The sequence below is a fragment of the Ambystoma mexicanum genome, chromosome 1q (genome assembly GCF_040938575.1).
Source record: "Ambystoma mexicanum isolate Mex_15411 chromosome 1q, UKY_AmexF1_1, whole genome shotgun sequence".
Taxonomy (NCBI): domain Eukaryota; kingdom Metazoa; phylum Chordata; class Amphibia; order Caudata; family Ambystomatidae; genus Ambystoma; species Ambystoma mexicanum.
In genome coordinates this window covers 1013793184-1013808338 of record NC_090922.1, presented here as the reverse complement: position 1 = coordinate 1013808338, position 15155 = coordinate 1013793184, and the positions used below count along the sequence as shown (strand labels likewise).

General features: G+C 43.9%; 1 protein-coding gene across 1 annotated transcript in view; it reads left to right on the top strand.

Moving 5' to 3' along the window:
- LOC138559855 (calcium-activated chloride channel regulator 1-like) overlaps window positions 1-15155 on the top strand; it is a 603377-nt gene that overhangs the window by 59902 nt on the left and 528320 nt on the right. The gene's annotated exons all lie outside the window — the stretch shown is intronic.

Here is a 15155-nt window from a genome sequence, read left to right as displayed (position 1 = left end):
TATCAAAAAAATGTGCAAGATTCTCCAGTACATAGACACCAGCTCTGCATCCACAGGCCCCTCTCACGTCCCTCCTAGCAAAATCTTTACACCCTGGACCACATTCAAGGCACTCTTTACAGAGAACCTGGTAGAATACCTGGCCACCCTCAAAGCCACATCATATACAGATGACATCCTCCCAGAATCCATTCTCAAGACTTTCCCCGCACAAGCTCTCCTTCCCTACTTGGAGAACATCAACAGCTGCCTATCTGAAGGCACCTTCCCATAAACCAGAAAGACAGGACAAATCCTCCATCTATTAAGAAACCCACTCTAGATCCCGACAACCTAGGTAAGTATCGCCCCATAACACAACTTCCCTTCCTAGGTAGGATCATTTAGAAAGCGGTAGCTGCACAACTGCAGCAACACATTGACACCAACAATCTCCTGCAAACCTATGAATCCAGGTTCAGACCCAGATGTAGCATGAAGACAGCACCATACAGGTGGTTGATGACACCTGCAACATTCTTGACAACGGCCACCCCTGCCTCCTGGTTCTACTCAACCTCTCGACCACTTTCGATACAACAGACCACAAGGTGCTTACGGACACCCTACATTGGCACATGGGAATCAGCAACCTTGTCCTACGCTGGTTCAAGTCCTACCTCGCCAATCCCCTGCAGTTTGTTCAGATGGACTCCTCTAGATCACCAATGCTATTGGTCAGCTGTGTAGTCCTGTAGGGTTCCATCCTCTCCCCAGTGGTCTTCAATCTATACATGGTGCCGCTGGGATCCTTCCTAGCCACAATAAACATCCACTTCCATCAATAATCTGATGACACACAACCATACCTCAAGATCGACTCCATCAAGGACATCCAAAGGCTCCAAACCTGCTTCTCGCTGATCCAGTCTTGGATGTCCAGTACATAGTTGAAGCTCAACCCCTCCAAGACCAAATCCTACTCCTAACCAACACCACCAAAACACCAAGACATATAGACCTGGCACTCAACCATGAACCCTGTTGGCTACACATCAGAGCTCCTCTCCTGTGCCAAGTCCTTTGGGTTCCACATCAACAAACAACTCCCCTTCAAGTCACACATAGCTAAGAAAACTCAGACAGCTTGGTATCACCTCTCCCTCCTACAGTAAGTCAAGCCATTCCTCCCTCTTGACAGCTTTAGGCCCACTGTTCAAGCCCTGGTCCTACCCAACCTGGATGGTGGCAATGCACTTCTCGAAGGCCTCCCATCATCCTTCCATTGTGCCCCTAAGAAGTGTGCTACATGCGGCTGCTGCACGCCTCAAGGGTCTATGCAGATATGACCACATAATCCCAGCCCTCATCGACCTTCACTGGCTCCCACTGCACACAAAATCACCTTCATGTCTTGCTGAATCACTCGGCATCTCCGGTGGACAGTGCACCACCAGAAGCCAGGACACATGCAGACTTGAAATCCGCCACTGCAAAAAGGACCACAAAACAAGCCCTCTCTGCCTATACCCCAAGACTATGAAACCTCTTCCCCGTCAGCATCAGACTCGGCCCCATGCTCCTATAATTCAGAAAAGAACTCAAACCCTCCTCTTCAAGAAGTCTTTCCTCCTCAACACCTAGGCCATAAAATCGCCCCTCGCACCACCTAACTCACTAGACACTGCCAACTCCCCCCTCCCCCTCCAGCCACCTGGTACAGCTGTACCGCTCCTCTGTACTGTACTCCCTGCTGTGTATCTGTGCTGATGTATACCTCTGTGAAGAAGAAGAAGAAGAAGAAGAAGAAGAAGAAGAAGAAGAAGAAGAAGAAGAAGAAGAAGAAGAAGAAGAAGAAGAAGAAGAAGAAGAAGAAGAAGAAGAAGAAGAAGAAGAAGAAGAAGAAGAAGAAGAAGATTTGTTTAGTCACCTGAAGGGATTGAAATTCTGCAGTATCCAATAGTCCAAATGTATTGTGTATTGAGAAAGCTTTTAATTTGTTGATGCCTTCCCTACGCTGCACAACCCTATTTATGCCAAATGTTATGGAAGTATTATCTTTCAAAAGGATGCCTCATCAAGTTTTATCTTGCTTCAAGACAAATTAACCTTGGAACCTATCATGCCCCTCTTGCATGGTTATTCAGGGGAAAGGAAACCAATAAAGGGTGAAGAGATGGCCCCTCACCCTGCAGACCTGCCCCTTTTATTTGATCCAGCAAGAAGCTAGATTTCAGACTAATGTGGCCCACCTTAGCAGGTATCCCATTGACAAACCACTAGATGGCAAAGAAGAAGGGGGAGATGTGTGACAAGATCTGTCTGACTCTGCTGACTGCCAAGGGGATGTCTCAGGGGGCTGGGTTTCTCTTCAACCCTGTGGATGATCGACCTGGCGGAGTTATGGAAAGTATCCATGGCCACTCTCCCTTGGTTCCTGATGCATGACAGAGGATAGTCCAACGATCCCATAATCTAGGTGTAGTATCTTAGTGTGAGGTTTATATGTAATGTATACGCAGTCCTGGCTTCCCGCCTGCTGGAGCGTGAGTGGAATGTTTGTCTTAGAATAATCAGAGGATTCGAGCTGGGGGCGGTTGAACGTGGGGAGAGTTGAAGGCTGGGTGTGTGTGTGAGCAGCAGTGCGGGGCGCCGGGCTGTATCCCTCTATGTAAATAAATACTGTTGGTCGGCTCACTGTGTCCGTGTATACTTCAAATGGCGACGAGGATGAGCCCGGCATCGGCGAACCATGAGCGGATTGCTCCGAGCGAAAGAGGACAAACGTTTGCTTGTGCTGGTGAGCCCAGGATAGAGAGCAGATTGCTCCAAGCGAACGCCAGCTGACGTTTGCTTGTGCTGTTTTGGGTTTGACTCAGCTGGAAGCTGGAGTCGAGGGGAATATTCGTTTTCAAGGCAAGTGGAGGCATGGAAGTACGCAGTTGAAACAATGCCCAATGAGCCACACGCAGTGATTACATAAAGTAAAGGACCTGCCGAGCACCCGCGATCACGTGACGTTAGCTCGAGCAAAAACCAGGAAGCCTGGGGGAGATGAGGAGTGGCATCTTCATCCTCATCCCAGTTTAAAAAAAAATAAAAAAAAATAAAGGACAGTCTCATACAAGACAGATTGTGGATGGTTGGAAATCCATCCTTACCTGAAGCTATAGCAATAGCAAATCTGTTGAACATGGTCAATTGTGCTCAAAGGAGATAAAGAACAAGAAAGAAGAAGCTGTGCAAAGTATGCAGCGGCTCAGCATTAAGGGAGTGCAAGAAGCAGATGAACAAGGGCAAGTCAATGCATTGCGGATCAAAGACAGGGGTGAGATCACTATGGACAAGAACTACAAAGTTAAAGGTTTTGATTACAAAGGTGGTTCTTCCAGAGGATAAAATTGGGCGCGAGGGAGCAAAGAGGTCAAAATTATCAGAAATTCCAGGGTCATCAGTCAAGAGAAGTGGAGAGATGTTATAATTGTGGGAGATTTGGTCACTATGCGAATACTCGGCTGTGCCCAGCCTTTGGACAGAAGTGTGGTAATTGTGGATTAAAGGGCCATTTTGCAGTCACTTGAAGAAGGAAGAAGAAAGTATTGGCGATTGTAGACGAAGAGGAAGAATCGGAGGAAGAAAGGGTGTTCTTTATACATGAGTCTCCTGATGGGGAGTTTAAATGTCCGACCTGTGAAGTGATCGTTGACAATTGGAAGCTGAAGGTGAAGGTAGACAGTTGTTCGCCATGGACGATAATTACTAAGAGAACTTGGCAGAACTTGTTGGCACGTGGTTTTAGGAGTGAATTGTATGCTTCAGACATAAGGAATCCTGGTGGGTTTGAAGGATCCAGGATCAAGATAATTGGATGGTTTACGTCCATTATTCAATTCAAGGACAGATGTGCCCAAGTGAAGGTTTATGTTGCAGAGAAAGGTGTGAATGTCATAGGGTGGAGAGACCAAGCTGGTTTGAGGATCAGGTTGGATCCATGTGACAAAGAGCAAATTCTTGTTGTGAACTGTAGTCAAACGCGAGGAAAAGTGACCACAACTATTGGGAATGAGGTTCAAATGAATTTAGGTCTGTTAAAGAATTTTTCACATAGGATACGTCTCAAGAAGGGAGCTATACCTGTCAAACACTCGAGGTCTAGACCTGCTCCTTTTGCTATCGCAGATAAAGTTGAGCAGGAATTGTCTAGGTTGGAATCTGAAGGGGTTATAGAAAGGATTGAATCCTCGGAATGGGTGAGCCCCATAGTGGTTGCGTAGAAAAAAAATGGCAAACTTAGGATTTGTGTTGGCCTAAGAGATGTCAACAAGAACATTGTCACAGATACTTTTCCTCTTCCCATTAATTCAGAGATGTTGAATCACATTGGGAATGCTGACTTGTTTTCCACATTAGATCTTTCAAGCGCCTATCATCAAATTTTACTCACTGAAGATTGCAGGGATATTACGGCGTTTATGATGCATGTCCTTAAAGGTTTGAGTGGAAAACTGGTTTACCAAGATGATATTATTGTATTTGGAAAAGGTTCTGAAGAGCACGATAGGAGGTTGAAAGAAGTGTTGAAAAGATTGGAGAATGTTGGGTTAACGATTGAACGGAGCAAGTGTAAATTTGGATTGGAAGAGGTGGAATGCTTAGGCCATACAGTAAATGGCAAAGGGTACAAACCCAAACGAGATGCCATGAGGGCAATTAAAGAGTCACCTAGTCCCAATAGCAAAGACGAGTTGAGATCTTTTCTGGGGTTGTGCGAGTATTACAACAGATGTGTTAAAAATGTCACGAGTGTAACAGAACCATTGAGAAGATTGTTAAAAAAGATGCAAAGTTTACATGGAGTGACGAATGCAAGGAGGCTGTTGAATGCATAAAGAGAGAAATTTGTAACTCTTTGGAATTGGGAGGATTTGAGTTTGGAAGGTTGACCAAGATCATGGTGGATGCCAGTGGGAGTGGATTAGAGGCAGTCTTATCACAAGTAGAGGAAGGTGCCAAGGAAAAGATTATTAGTCATGCATCGAGAGCTATTTCAGAGACTGAGGGTAAATATTCAGTAATTGAAAAAGAGCTGTTAGCTTGTTCGTGGGTGGTAAATTACTTTAGGAAATACCTGTGGGGAAGTAAGTTTGTAATTCAGACGGATCACAAGCCCATTATTGAGGTTCTCATGGTGAAGGGAATGTGCAAAGCTTCACCGAGGTTAGCAAGATTAAGTCTTAAACTTCAGGATTATAATTTTTCAGTGAGGTATGGACCAGGGAAAAGGAATGTGGTTGCTGATTTCTTGTCACGGTTGCCATTGAGGGATTTTGAGACAACGGGGGATGTTGACGATGAGATGGTGGCTGTTGTTTTTGAGGTCATGTCTAAGGATACTTGGATTGAAGAGTTCAAAAGAGATGGAGAGTTACAAGAGATAAAGGAATATACTGAATCTGGATGGCATGAGAAGAAATTGGTTAGTGAGGGTTGTTTGAGGTTTTGGGAAGTAAGGAATGAGTTGTCTATGGAGGATGGATTTTTAGTGAGGGGAGATAAATTGATTCTTCCAAGGAATTTGCGTCAAGAGCTTATTGAGAAGGCACACCAAGGTCATCCTGGTATCACGGGCACGAAGAATAATGTGAGGTCGAAATACTGGTGGCCAGGGATGGATCTTATGGTTGAGAGATTCATTAGAAATTGCTGGCCAGAACTGTGACAAGAGCTGCAAGAGTATCAAGTTGGAGCCAATCAATATTTGTAAGGGAGAGGCACCATGGGAGAAGGTAGGGATTGATATTGTTGGGCCATATTCCAAACTGGTTGGTGAGAAAAGGTTCCTAATAGTTTTAGTTGATTACTATTCGGGGTGGCTTGAAGTAAAAGCTGTAAGTAAGATCGACACTGATGAAGTTATTAAGTTTATCATGCAGGTTTGCAGCAGGGAAGGATTTCCTAAAACTATCATTAGTGACAATGGGGTGCAATTCAGAAATAGAGAAATGAGAGATTTTGCCAAAAGATCGGGAATTGAGTGGACATTTTCAGCGTTGTATCATCCACAAACTAATGGGTTGGTGGAAAGGTGTAACCATGTGGTAGTAGAAACTGTGGAATTAGCTTTGAGAAACAATTTGTCTGTGGAAGAGGCTCTTAAGGAAAGGATATGGAGCATTAGGATGTCTGTCAAAAGGGATATGGAGGGCTCTCCGTTTGAATTGATGAGGGGGAGGACCCCTAACACTTTACTTAATCTGGAGTGGGTCAATCACAGGGGAAGTTTAGGAGATGGAAAAAGGGGTTTCGACAATGGATCTAGATCGAGGATCTCACCAGGAGATTTTGTAAGAATAAGGTTTGGGCGTGATGTGAGAAAGGGTGAGTCTAAATACAGTGATCCTGTTAAGGTGATACAAGTATTCAAGAGAGCGATCAAAGTTAGTGGTGGGTCTGTGTGGAATTTGGATAGAGTCAGCAAGTGGATGTGGAGAGGTAAGCATGTGGAAGATAAACGAGTTGGATGTCAGAGAAGTGCATTTGAGTTATTTGGAGATGAGCAGGTTCAGGAGGTGAACGAGAACATGAATGCAGGCATGTTGAGACAAGTCGGGGAAGTGAATGTGGATCAAGGCATTGAAAGAAGTGACGTTGCAGAGCGCAGGATGGTGCGTTGCACACGAGAGAGGAGTTGCCAGCATGGTCTAGAGAGTACGTTATGGAGAGTTAAGGAAATGTATATGTATATGTTTTTTTACTTAATGATGCTGTTTTCAAACTTGTGTCAGACAGAATTGTGAAATGTTTTCTCTGTTATTTCTTTTGTTATTTAATTTAAGAAAAGGGGGATGTTGTAGTATCTTAGTGTGAGGTTTATATGTAATGTATACGCAGTCCTGGCTTCCCGCCTGCTGGAGCGTGAGTGGAATGTTTGTGTTAGAATAATCAGAGGATTCGAGCTGGGGCTGGTGGAACGTGGGGAGAGTTGAAAGCTGGGCGTGTGTGTGAGCAGCAGTGCAGGGTGCCGGGCTGTATCCCTCTATGTAAATAAATACTGTTGGTCGGCTCACCGTGTCCGTGTATACTTCACTAGGCCTGCTCGCCAATTGAGGGAGTTGGAAGCTCTCTCCAGGCAGACCCATAGCCCAAAGCCCTTGAAAGGAAAAACAAACAATCTTAGTAGTAATTGTCCTTACAACTCCCAATATCAGGTAAGCCACTTGGAAGTCCCAGTGAGATTCTCTGCAAGTGCAAGTGAATCAAACCTGATACAACGATTTGAGTTTGTGATTTCCCAACCATGGATTTAACCATGTATGATCAAAAATTACCAATTTATTGTCTCCTTGCAGTGCATTCCCAAACTGGAGACACAGAGTTGCAAATTCACTATGAGCCAGCATCCTCTGTACATTTGGGGAGTGTTTGAAGCTTACCAAGAGGTTTTTTCCAACATTCAATTCACAGCTGGGGAAACAGGCATCCTGGGTCCTGCACAAGCAGCCCTAGAAAGTAGCTGTAAGGGGACGTGAACTTCAAACTAGCAACCAGGCCTGATAAATGCTTGGTGTGGCCCCTAAGTGCAAAGTGGGGCCAGGTAAAACCAGCAATAGCTCACATCAGAATGTGGCACTACGTACAGGAAAGAGGGGCAGATAACCAAAAGCCCAACTGGGTGGAGGTAGAACACTATAAAGTCCAGCAACCCCCAGTCAGTGTGTATGAGTTACTATAGGAGGCTATGGCAAGTGTCTGGAGAGTGATACAAGGAGCATTAAGAAGAGTCTGCAGGGAAAGGGGATGTAAGGGAGGCATGGTATCACATGTATGACACTGACACAAGAGGTACACGTTTCAACATTTTTATTACATTTCCGGCATTTGGAAACACTTTTGCTTTGCTGTATACCTTTGATGGGAGTAGTCTCTACCATCTAATAATAAAGAAAAACAGTCCTAACCAGTCTTTGTCAAATCAAAATGGCCTATACTAACACAACCTAATGCCTGCCCTATCTTTTATACAAAAAGTGTGTACAGGGGAATATGTATGCAAAGGGAAATCAGTGTTTTAACATAAAGCACCAAGATGGCTGAGTCAGCTCTCCTCACCACATTGGACGGAACAGAGTAACGCAGCCCCTGTAAACAGGCGGACACACTCTGGCGCAGGTTCTCAAAACTAGGCAGTTTAAAATGTGGCCTTCCACGTCACAGTCACTTATTCCAGTTCACAAAAAGTTCTTTCACAGTTCAACAAAAAGTTCACGTAGGTCTCCTTCCGTCGGGTCTCGGACCTCTCAATCAACCTGATTCAACGCAGATCTCCCTCAGCAGGCTCAGACCTCGCAATCACATCACTTGCAGGGGTTCACTTCTCCAAGCTTAATTCACATTCATTAGGGGTTCCCTTCCCCTAACATATTACAGTTCCGGTCTCCCTCAGTTGGGCTCTGACCTTTTTCTGATGTTGAAGACTTCTGAATGTGCGAGGCTTTTACCATAGACATCCGCAGGACCATTTCAACTTTCTCTTCAGCTCATACTCTTATTTTATTTGCCACAGTGTCTCTTGGTTTTGGTTGTTCAGTATCATAAGCAAGTAAACAAACAAACAAACAATAAGCACAAAAAAGTTAAAAGAAATCTTTCTCTTTAAGCATTCACCTTTTCACTTCCACTTTAGCTTGGGTTAATCTACACATTTTAATTTACTTTACCTTACTTTACTTTGCATTTATACCGCGCACCACGGACCTGAAGGCTTAAGGGCGCACACAAAACAAAACAGTAAATGTCCCAGAAGAGCAAAAGGAGAGCGACTACACACCAGAGAATTCAGACGACAGGGTCAGAATAGACTATCCTAACAAAATAGCAGGGTTTTGAGTTTGTTTTAAAAAATCTTGGTAGACTTGACTTCCCTTAAATCCGCAGGGAGGGAATTCCATGATCTTGGGGCAGCTGTAGTAAATGATTCCTTTAGACCTTTACTAGTGTTACAGCATGGAGTCATCAATTGCATGGTATGATTAGATTTTAGCGCTTTCAAGTTCTGTCTCTCCACCAAACGATCCATCAGATAAAATGGCATGAGTCCCATGCGACATTTGTTGGTAATTAATAGTAGCCAAAACTTAATTTTGGCCCTCTCTGGGAGCCAGTATAGACTTTGCCTCGCATCCGACACATGGTCTCTCCATTTGAGACCTTTGACCACCCTGACTGCACTGTTCTGGATTACATGTAGGTGTTTGAAATCTGATTGCGGAATGCCAATGAGCAAGCAACAATAATCCATTTTAGCACCTACTATAGCCCTTGTTACCATCTTGGCATTTATTTGGGAGATAAGAGGCCGCATGTGAGCAAGTAGTTTAATATAGTAGGAAGATGCAGAAACCAAACCACTGACCTGTAGTTTCATATTCAGTTTCTAATCCAGGTGAATGCCCAGTGTTTTAACCTTCTTTTGAACGTCTATCTTACAGTCGGCAAGCGAGAAGCATTTGTATAGTGGGCCTAACTTTATAATCTTTTTCTGCCAGCCCACTACCATAAGTTCATTTTTTTCCTTGTTGAGGGCCAATCCATTCTCTACCATCCAGGTTTGGATGGTGTCATAGACCTTATTGATATTACACTCATCCTCACTATGCGGACCAGTTAGCGGGATTCCACATTGAGTGTCAACCACATAGTTGGCAAATGTGATGCGATTATGCTCCAATAAGTCAAAAAAAGGGGCAGTGAAAATATTATAGAGTGACAGGGATACACATGCTGCTCGAGGCACGCCAAATGATAGAGTAACTGGCCTTGCCAAAGTTTCCCCACTAACAACTCTACATTGTCTATCATTTAAAAATAGGCAATCCATTGGGCAGCCTCATTAGAGTATTTAGCCACATTTCTCAACCTGGTGATCAGAATGGAATGACCCCCAGGATCGAATGCAGCTGAGAGATCCAAAATCACAAGCAGCCAAGCTTGGCCCTTATCTATTGTCTCAAGTAGCTTGTTTTTCAAATTGAGGAGTGCTGTTTCTGTTCCGTGCTTTTCTCTTAACCTGATTGAAGTTTGTTCAAAATGTGATGTTGATTGAGGTAAGTAGATATTTGATTATAAGCCACCCAATCCAATATCTTGAACAGAAATTGAGTGTTTGTAATAGGCATATAATTTGTAGCTAAATGTGGACAAAGTCCAGGTTTCAATAAAAGAGGGGTGATCCATGCTTTTTTTAAAAGCTGCTGGAAAGTGATTTTCTGCAAATGAAGTGTTCACAAACTTACATAGGTTGGAGATAATCAAGGGAGAACACACTTTGCAGCTCGTAGTTTTCAAATGTAGTAGTTTTCAACTGTGCATTATTCTAAAACAGGTCCTGAGATAGGAGAAAAGCTAAAGCCCTTACGAGAAACCGGGTCTCCTGAGTAGTCTGGGTTTAAACACTCTGATGTCTTATTTACGATCAGTTTTTGAGTCTCAATACCTTTTTTGATTTTGACGAGTTTACCCATCATGGCTACCTGGTTTGCGTTACACCAGGTGTCATTTTACAACAAGGCATCCTTGATCGGACCCTTGGGAGATTCTTGTTCTCTTAGAATGTTAGACAATTCTTTACTTTCTGAGCTTGTGTTCGAGATTCTCTCATTGAACATCTCCTTTTAGCAAACAAGGTAGCGGTCTTGTACGTCTTTGCCGCTTTTTAGTGTTCATTCACTTTGTCGCTTTATAACAAAACATCACATATTTCGTGGAGACTTTCGAGTGGGATATTTCTTGTCGCTGGACCACTACGCTACTCTGTATCACTGGCTTCACAGTTATCATTAATTTAATGTTCATCACAGGTCTGCCTTCCTTCACATCTCATCAGCAGCCATCAATTGTGAGATATACTGTTGCAACTTCAGTCGTTCGCTAACTCCCTGGTTGTGTGCATTCCTTTCTTGTCTTTGTCGCTTTAATTCACGAGTCAAGGTTACTACCACAGGCTTGGCCTCGCCTCCCCAACTCTGTCGTTCACGCGGGAGGGTTGCTAGGGTCCTTGAAACACAATGCAGTGTTCTTGTTTGGGATTTAGCCTTCTCTGTGTATCTTTCACAGCTCTTTGGAAGCAACAACCTCCTGCAGGGATATCCTGGGTTTCCCAACCCTTTTCTCTCACCCCTAATTGGTCGTTCTGCTCCAGTGGGGTCCCGTTAACCATGGAAAATCTGCTCATTCTCGTGTTCCGCTTTGTTCTGAGTGTGTCTCTATGTTCCGACTTTTATCCATGTGGGGAGAGCTAATGGGTATCAGATGTATGTGATTAAAGTCAATTGCCTGACTTTGCCTGAACCGATTAGCGGGACATGTCCACTGAGATATGCAAGGGGTAGCCTCTTTATTCTCAGTCACCCTCTTTCTCGTCCCAATGTCTCTGCAGAAACCGGGGGAGTTGATGACATTGGAGAATCCTGTAAAATAGGATCGGGCATGAGTATGGGAAAGGGGAAATACCACATCTCACCATCAGTTGCCTCACTGGTCCACCTCCAGGGACTGGATCCAAAGGCGATGGGCGAAACCTGGCCACCTGAGAGAGAGATCCCCAGGGACTAGTAGGTAAGACATCCTTTGATTTCTCACAGGGAGCAGAGACAGAAGGAGGGGGAGGTAACCTCAGGATGAGGGGGTGTTACAAAGAAGAGAAGAGGGTAACATCAGATGAGAGAGAAGCTGCAGAATATGGGGAAATTATAACATCAGAATGTGATGGCAGTTCAGCACAACAGGAAATTAATATATTAGGAGGCAAAGGTAAACAGTGGAGCAGGAAGGGTTTAACAAAAGGTGGCAACAGGGGGATTCAGGTGAAGGGGAGAGAAATCCTGTAGCAGAGAGACTGGAAGGTTCCAACGGCCCACAATAGACCAAATGGCGAGAGGAAGAATGAGACAAGGAGGTTAGAGGCAGAATAATCATCAGGAGGAGTTCAAAGTCAACTACGAATGAAAAATGAGGGCTCTGTTGCTGCCACCCCCCACAGGGCGATATAAAATGGCCCACTGCACTACTTGAAGTGGGAAGCCTTCCACAGGGCGCTGGGCAGGTTTTGCAGAAAGAAAAAAACGTTTCATCTATTTTTTGGGCGTCCTGGGGAGAGAGTGACTCTGGAGTGCAATAGGTGCTGGGCAGAGTACAAAAGGTGGGGTGGTGTAGGAGGCTGGTCTATAAACCAAAAGTGTTCAAATGATATTCAGGGGTCACACATTTTTCGGTCACCGTTGGGAATGTTTGTCCAGCAATAGTCATCAAGTATCTCAAAATCTACTGAGCTGTACATATGCATACAACTATAGACTCTTCCATGAACTAATGTATTTTATATTGGAGTTGACATATCCCAAAAAAATGTTCTAGATGTAGCAACCTCTCTCTGGAAACAGTACTGCTACTGTTTTTATTTCTTTTCTTTTTTTAAAATAGTCTAGTGTGAGTCTGTGCATGAGGTATTTTCACATGTTGTTCTATTGAGTGATCAGTATGGCTTAAAAACATAAATAGCATTTTTGTGAAATTATTATTTAAGGTAGCTCTACTCAACCCACTAATGAAATTCCAGAGAATTACAAATCTTAGTCTCTGTTGGATATTGCCATGCTATAACATGTTTTAATTACTATAAACAGTATAAATGTATAAACACAGAAGCATACACACACCTAATTATATTCATCAATTTGCATAATACAAACACGCACACACACCCACACACATATGTTTGATGGAGAAGACGGTGGGATGAAGTAATGCAAAAGTACAAACTGTGTTTTCAGCCTCTACAATACAATGCAAAATAATGTCAATCAATGTGTCCATAAACATAACACGAGAGTCAATGGACCTGTCATGTCCTTGGGTTTATTGTAAAGAGTAGTGCTAGTATTTAAACTACTTATAGGCAAGTCATCCATTCATTTTCTCAAGATACCTGTTCATTTTTCAATATGCAGTATTCCTTATCATTTCTATAATGCATTTTCATTAAAATGTCAGCCTGTGATGAATTGCCATCTTTTTTAAATTTTTATTAATTAATAAAGTGATGCAGATAATTCTATCTGTAAATGGGTAATATGCTGATCAGATTTCCCTTTCACAAACCACATGCAAAAAGCACATTGTGTATCTGTGGCATGCTTCATCAGTATCCTGATTGGCAGAACATGTTCTATCAGTGGCACAGAGTAGGTTCAGAGGTCAAAGTTGCTCATTTGACAGCTGAAGTGAAAGCCACGTTTCTGGAGCGCTGGGGCAGCCTTTATGATATGCCCCCCATACCAAACCTATGATGATCATAAGTATCCCACGATGGTGGCAGGCTAATCTCTAGGAATAAAGCTATTCCTGAGTTACGGCATAGTACATGACACTACCAATGATCATTGCAGCCACATCCAATTTGATATCACACAGGTGTACGCTCAGCTGTGGAAGGTGATGTGTATTTGTGCCAGACATGTTGAGGCTGCCAAATGAGAGGACAGGAACCTGATGTCATGCCTCTTCTTTGATTACTTTGAGAGAGCAGATAACACTCAATAACAGGGAAAGCCACACAACAGGCAGCTACCCTTGGCCCAGGCATCAAAACAGCAGACACATTTGTAGGGAGAAGCCTCACACCAGGGTGCAGCATTTCTAAAATCCTTTGATCCTAGTGAGAAGGGAAGGGGCCGACCTAAGAGTAGTCAGGAACACTCTGTTCAGTGGAAGGAAACTTCCACCATTTGTTTCTCTCTGCCACTTTCTCTCCTTCCTGTGCCCTACACTTCATCTAGAGCAAAGCACTTTGGGTTTGATGTCAGATGGGCAGGCTAGATTTAATCCAATCATTTGCAGGTTTTAGCCTTTAAATGAAGTGGTCTCCCACTACTTCTTTGATTCACTCTGGAAAAATATCTGAGAAGGATTCACTGGTCCTTTTTTAAGAGAGTTCTACTTTCCAAAACCCTCAGCTTCAGGTGAAAAAGGAGCAGTGCAAGGCAGAGGAGAGTTCTGTCCCCTTCTGCCTTGCAGGGCACATTGGAGGTGTCTCTTGCTGTGGATCAGGACCTACCACTCTGCACCAGAATCTCTTAAAGCTGGGAGAGTTGACCCTGAATGGAACCATCCTGTCCCTGAGTCCACCTGTGCATGCCTCACTGAGTCCTGAACACCAGACCAGCTGAAGCTCTCTGTTCTGCTGCACTGAACGGGTCACACTGTGTTCACCGCCCAAAGCTGCATTATGCCCTTGCTAAGCCTATAACCTGCTAGGTTCAAATTAACTGCTCAATGCCGGGGCTTGATGAACCCTCATATTGCTGCTTCACTGACCTGCACATCAGAGCAACCTGATCACAAATCGAGGACCGTTGCCAGCTGACTCGCACCACTGAAGCGTTACTCATCGACACTTCCCAGCAGGTACAATCTGACTTGGCCTGGCCAACAAAGAGATCCTGGTGAAAGACCTGACTTGCATCACTGAAAGCCCATTTTCGAACCATACAGAGCGACCACATTCACCCATGCTCGATGCCCGCTTGTTGTTTGAGGCCCATGTGATCCACCGTCAACTAACTGAGCTCCATCCGCTCACATCAACATTCAAAAGTTAGGAATTGACACGCTCAACCCACCAAAGCACCAAAGCAAGGTACTGTTGACCACTAAATGGCCCCTTGCTCCACTTGTGCCTTAGAGACTGGTTAAGTCACTACTGCACCGCCTTTCACCCAAAGACATATCCTATTTTGTGGTTGGTAATTTGGTTATCACCCCTGTATTCCAATACAGAGTGCTTCTTCCTTCAGTCTTTTGCATTTGCTATGGCTTTCAATAAGGGTGGTTTTTTTACAGCATTTTCTAGATCGTTCTATTGCAGATGTTGTGTTTGATTAATATATATATATATATTTTTATAAAACCTTCAATGGACATTCCCTTTATTTTGGACTGTGTTACTGTGTTGTTTGGGTCACTACTGAATCACATTCACACCCCTCTTAAGAGCATAGTCTGCCCTCAGCCCACGTTACCACAAAAGGTGAAGGAGGTATATCCCTTAACTGTGCCTGTGTGACCTTTATGATTGGGTTGGCCTTTGGTGTCTAGCAGTGGAGGGCTGAGTGGGAATTTTA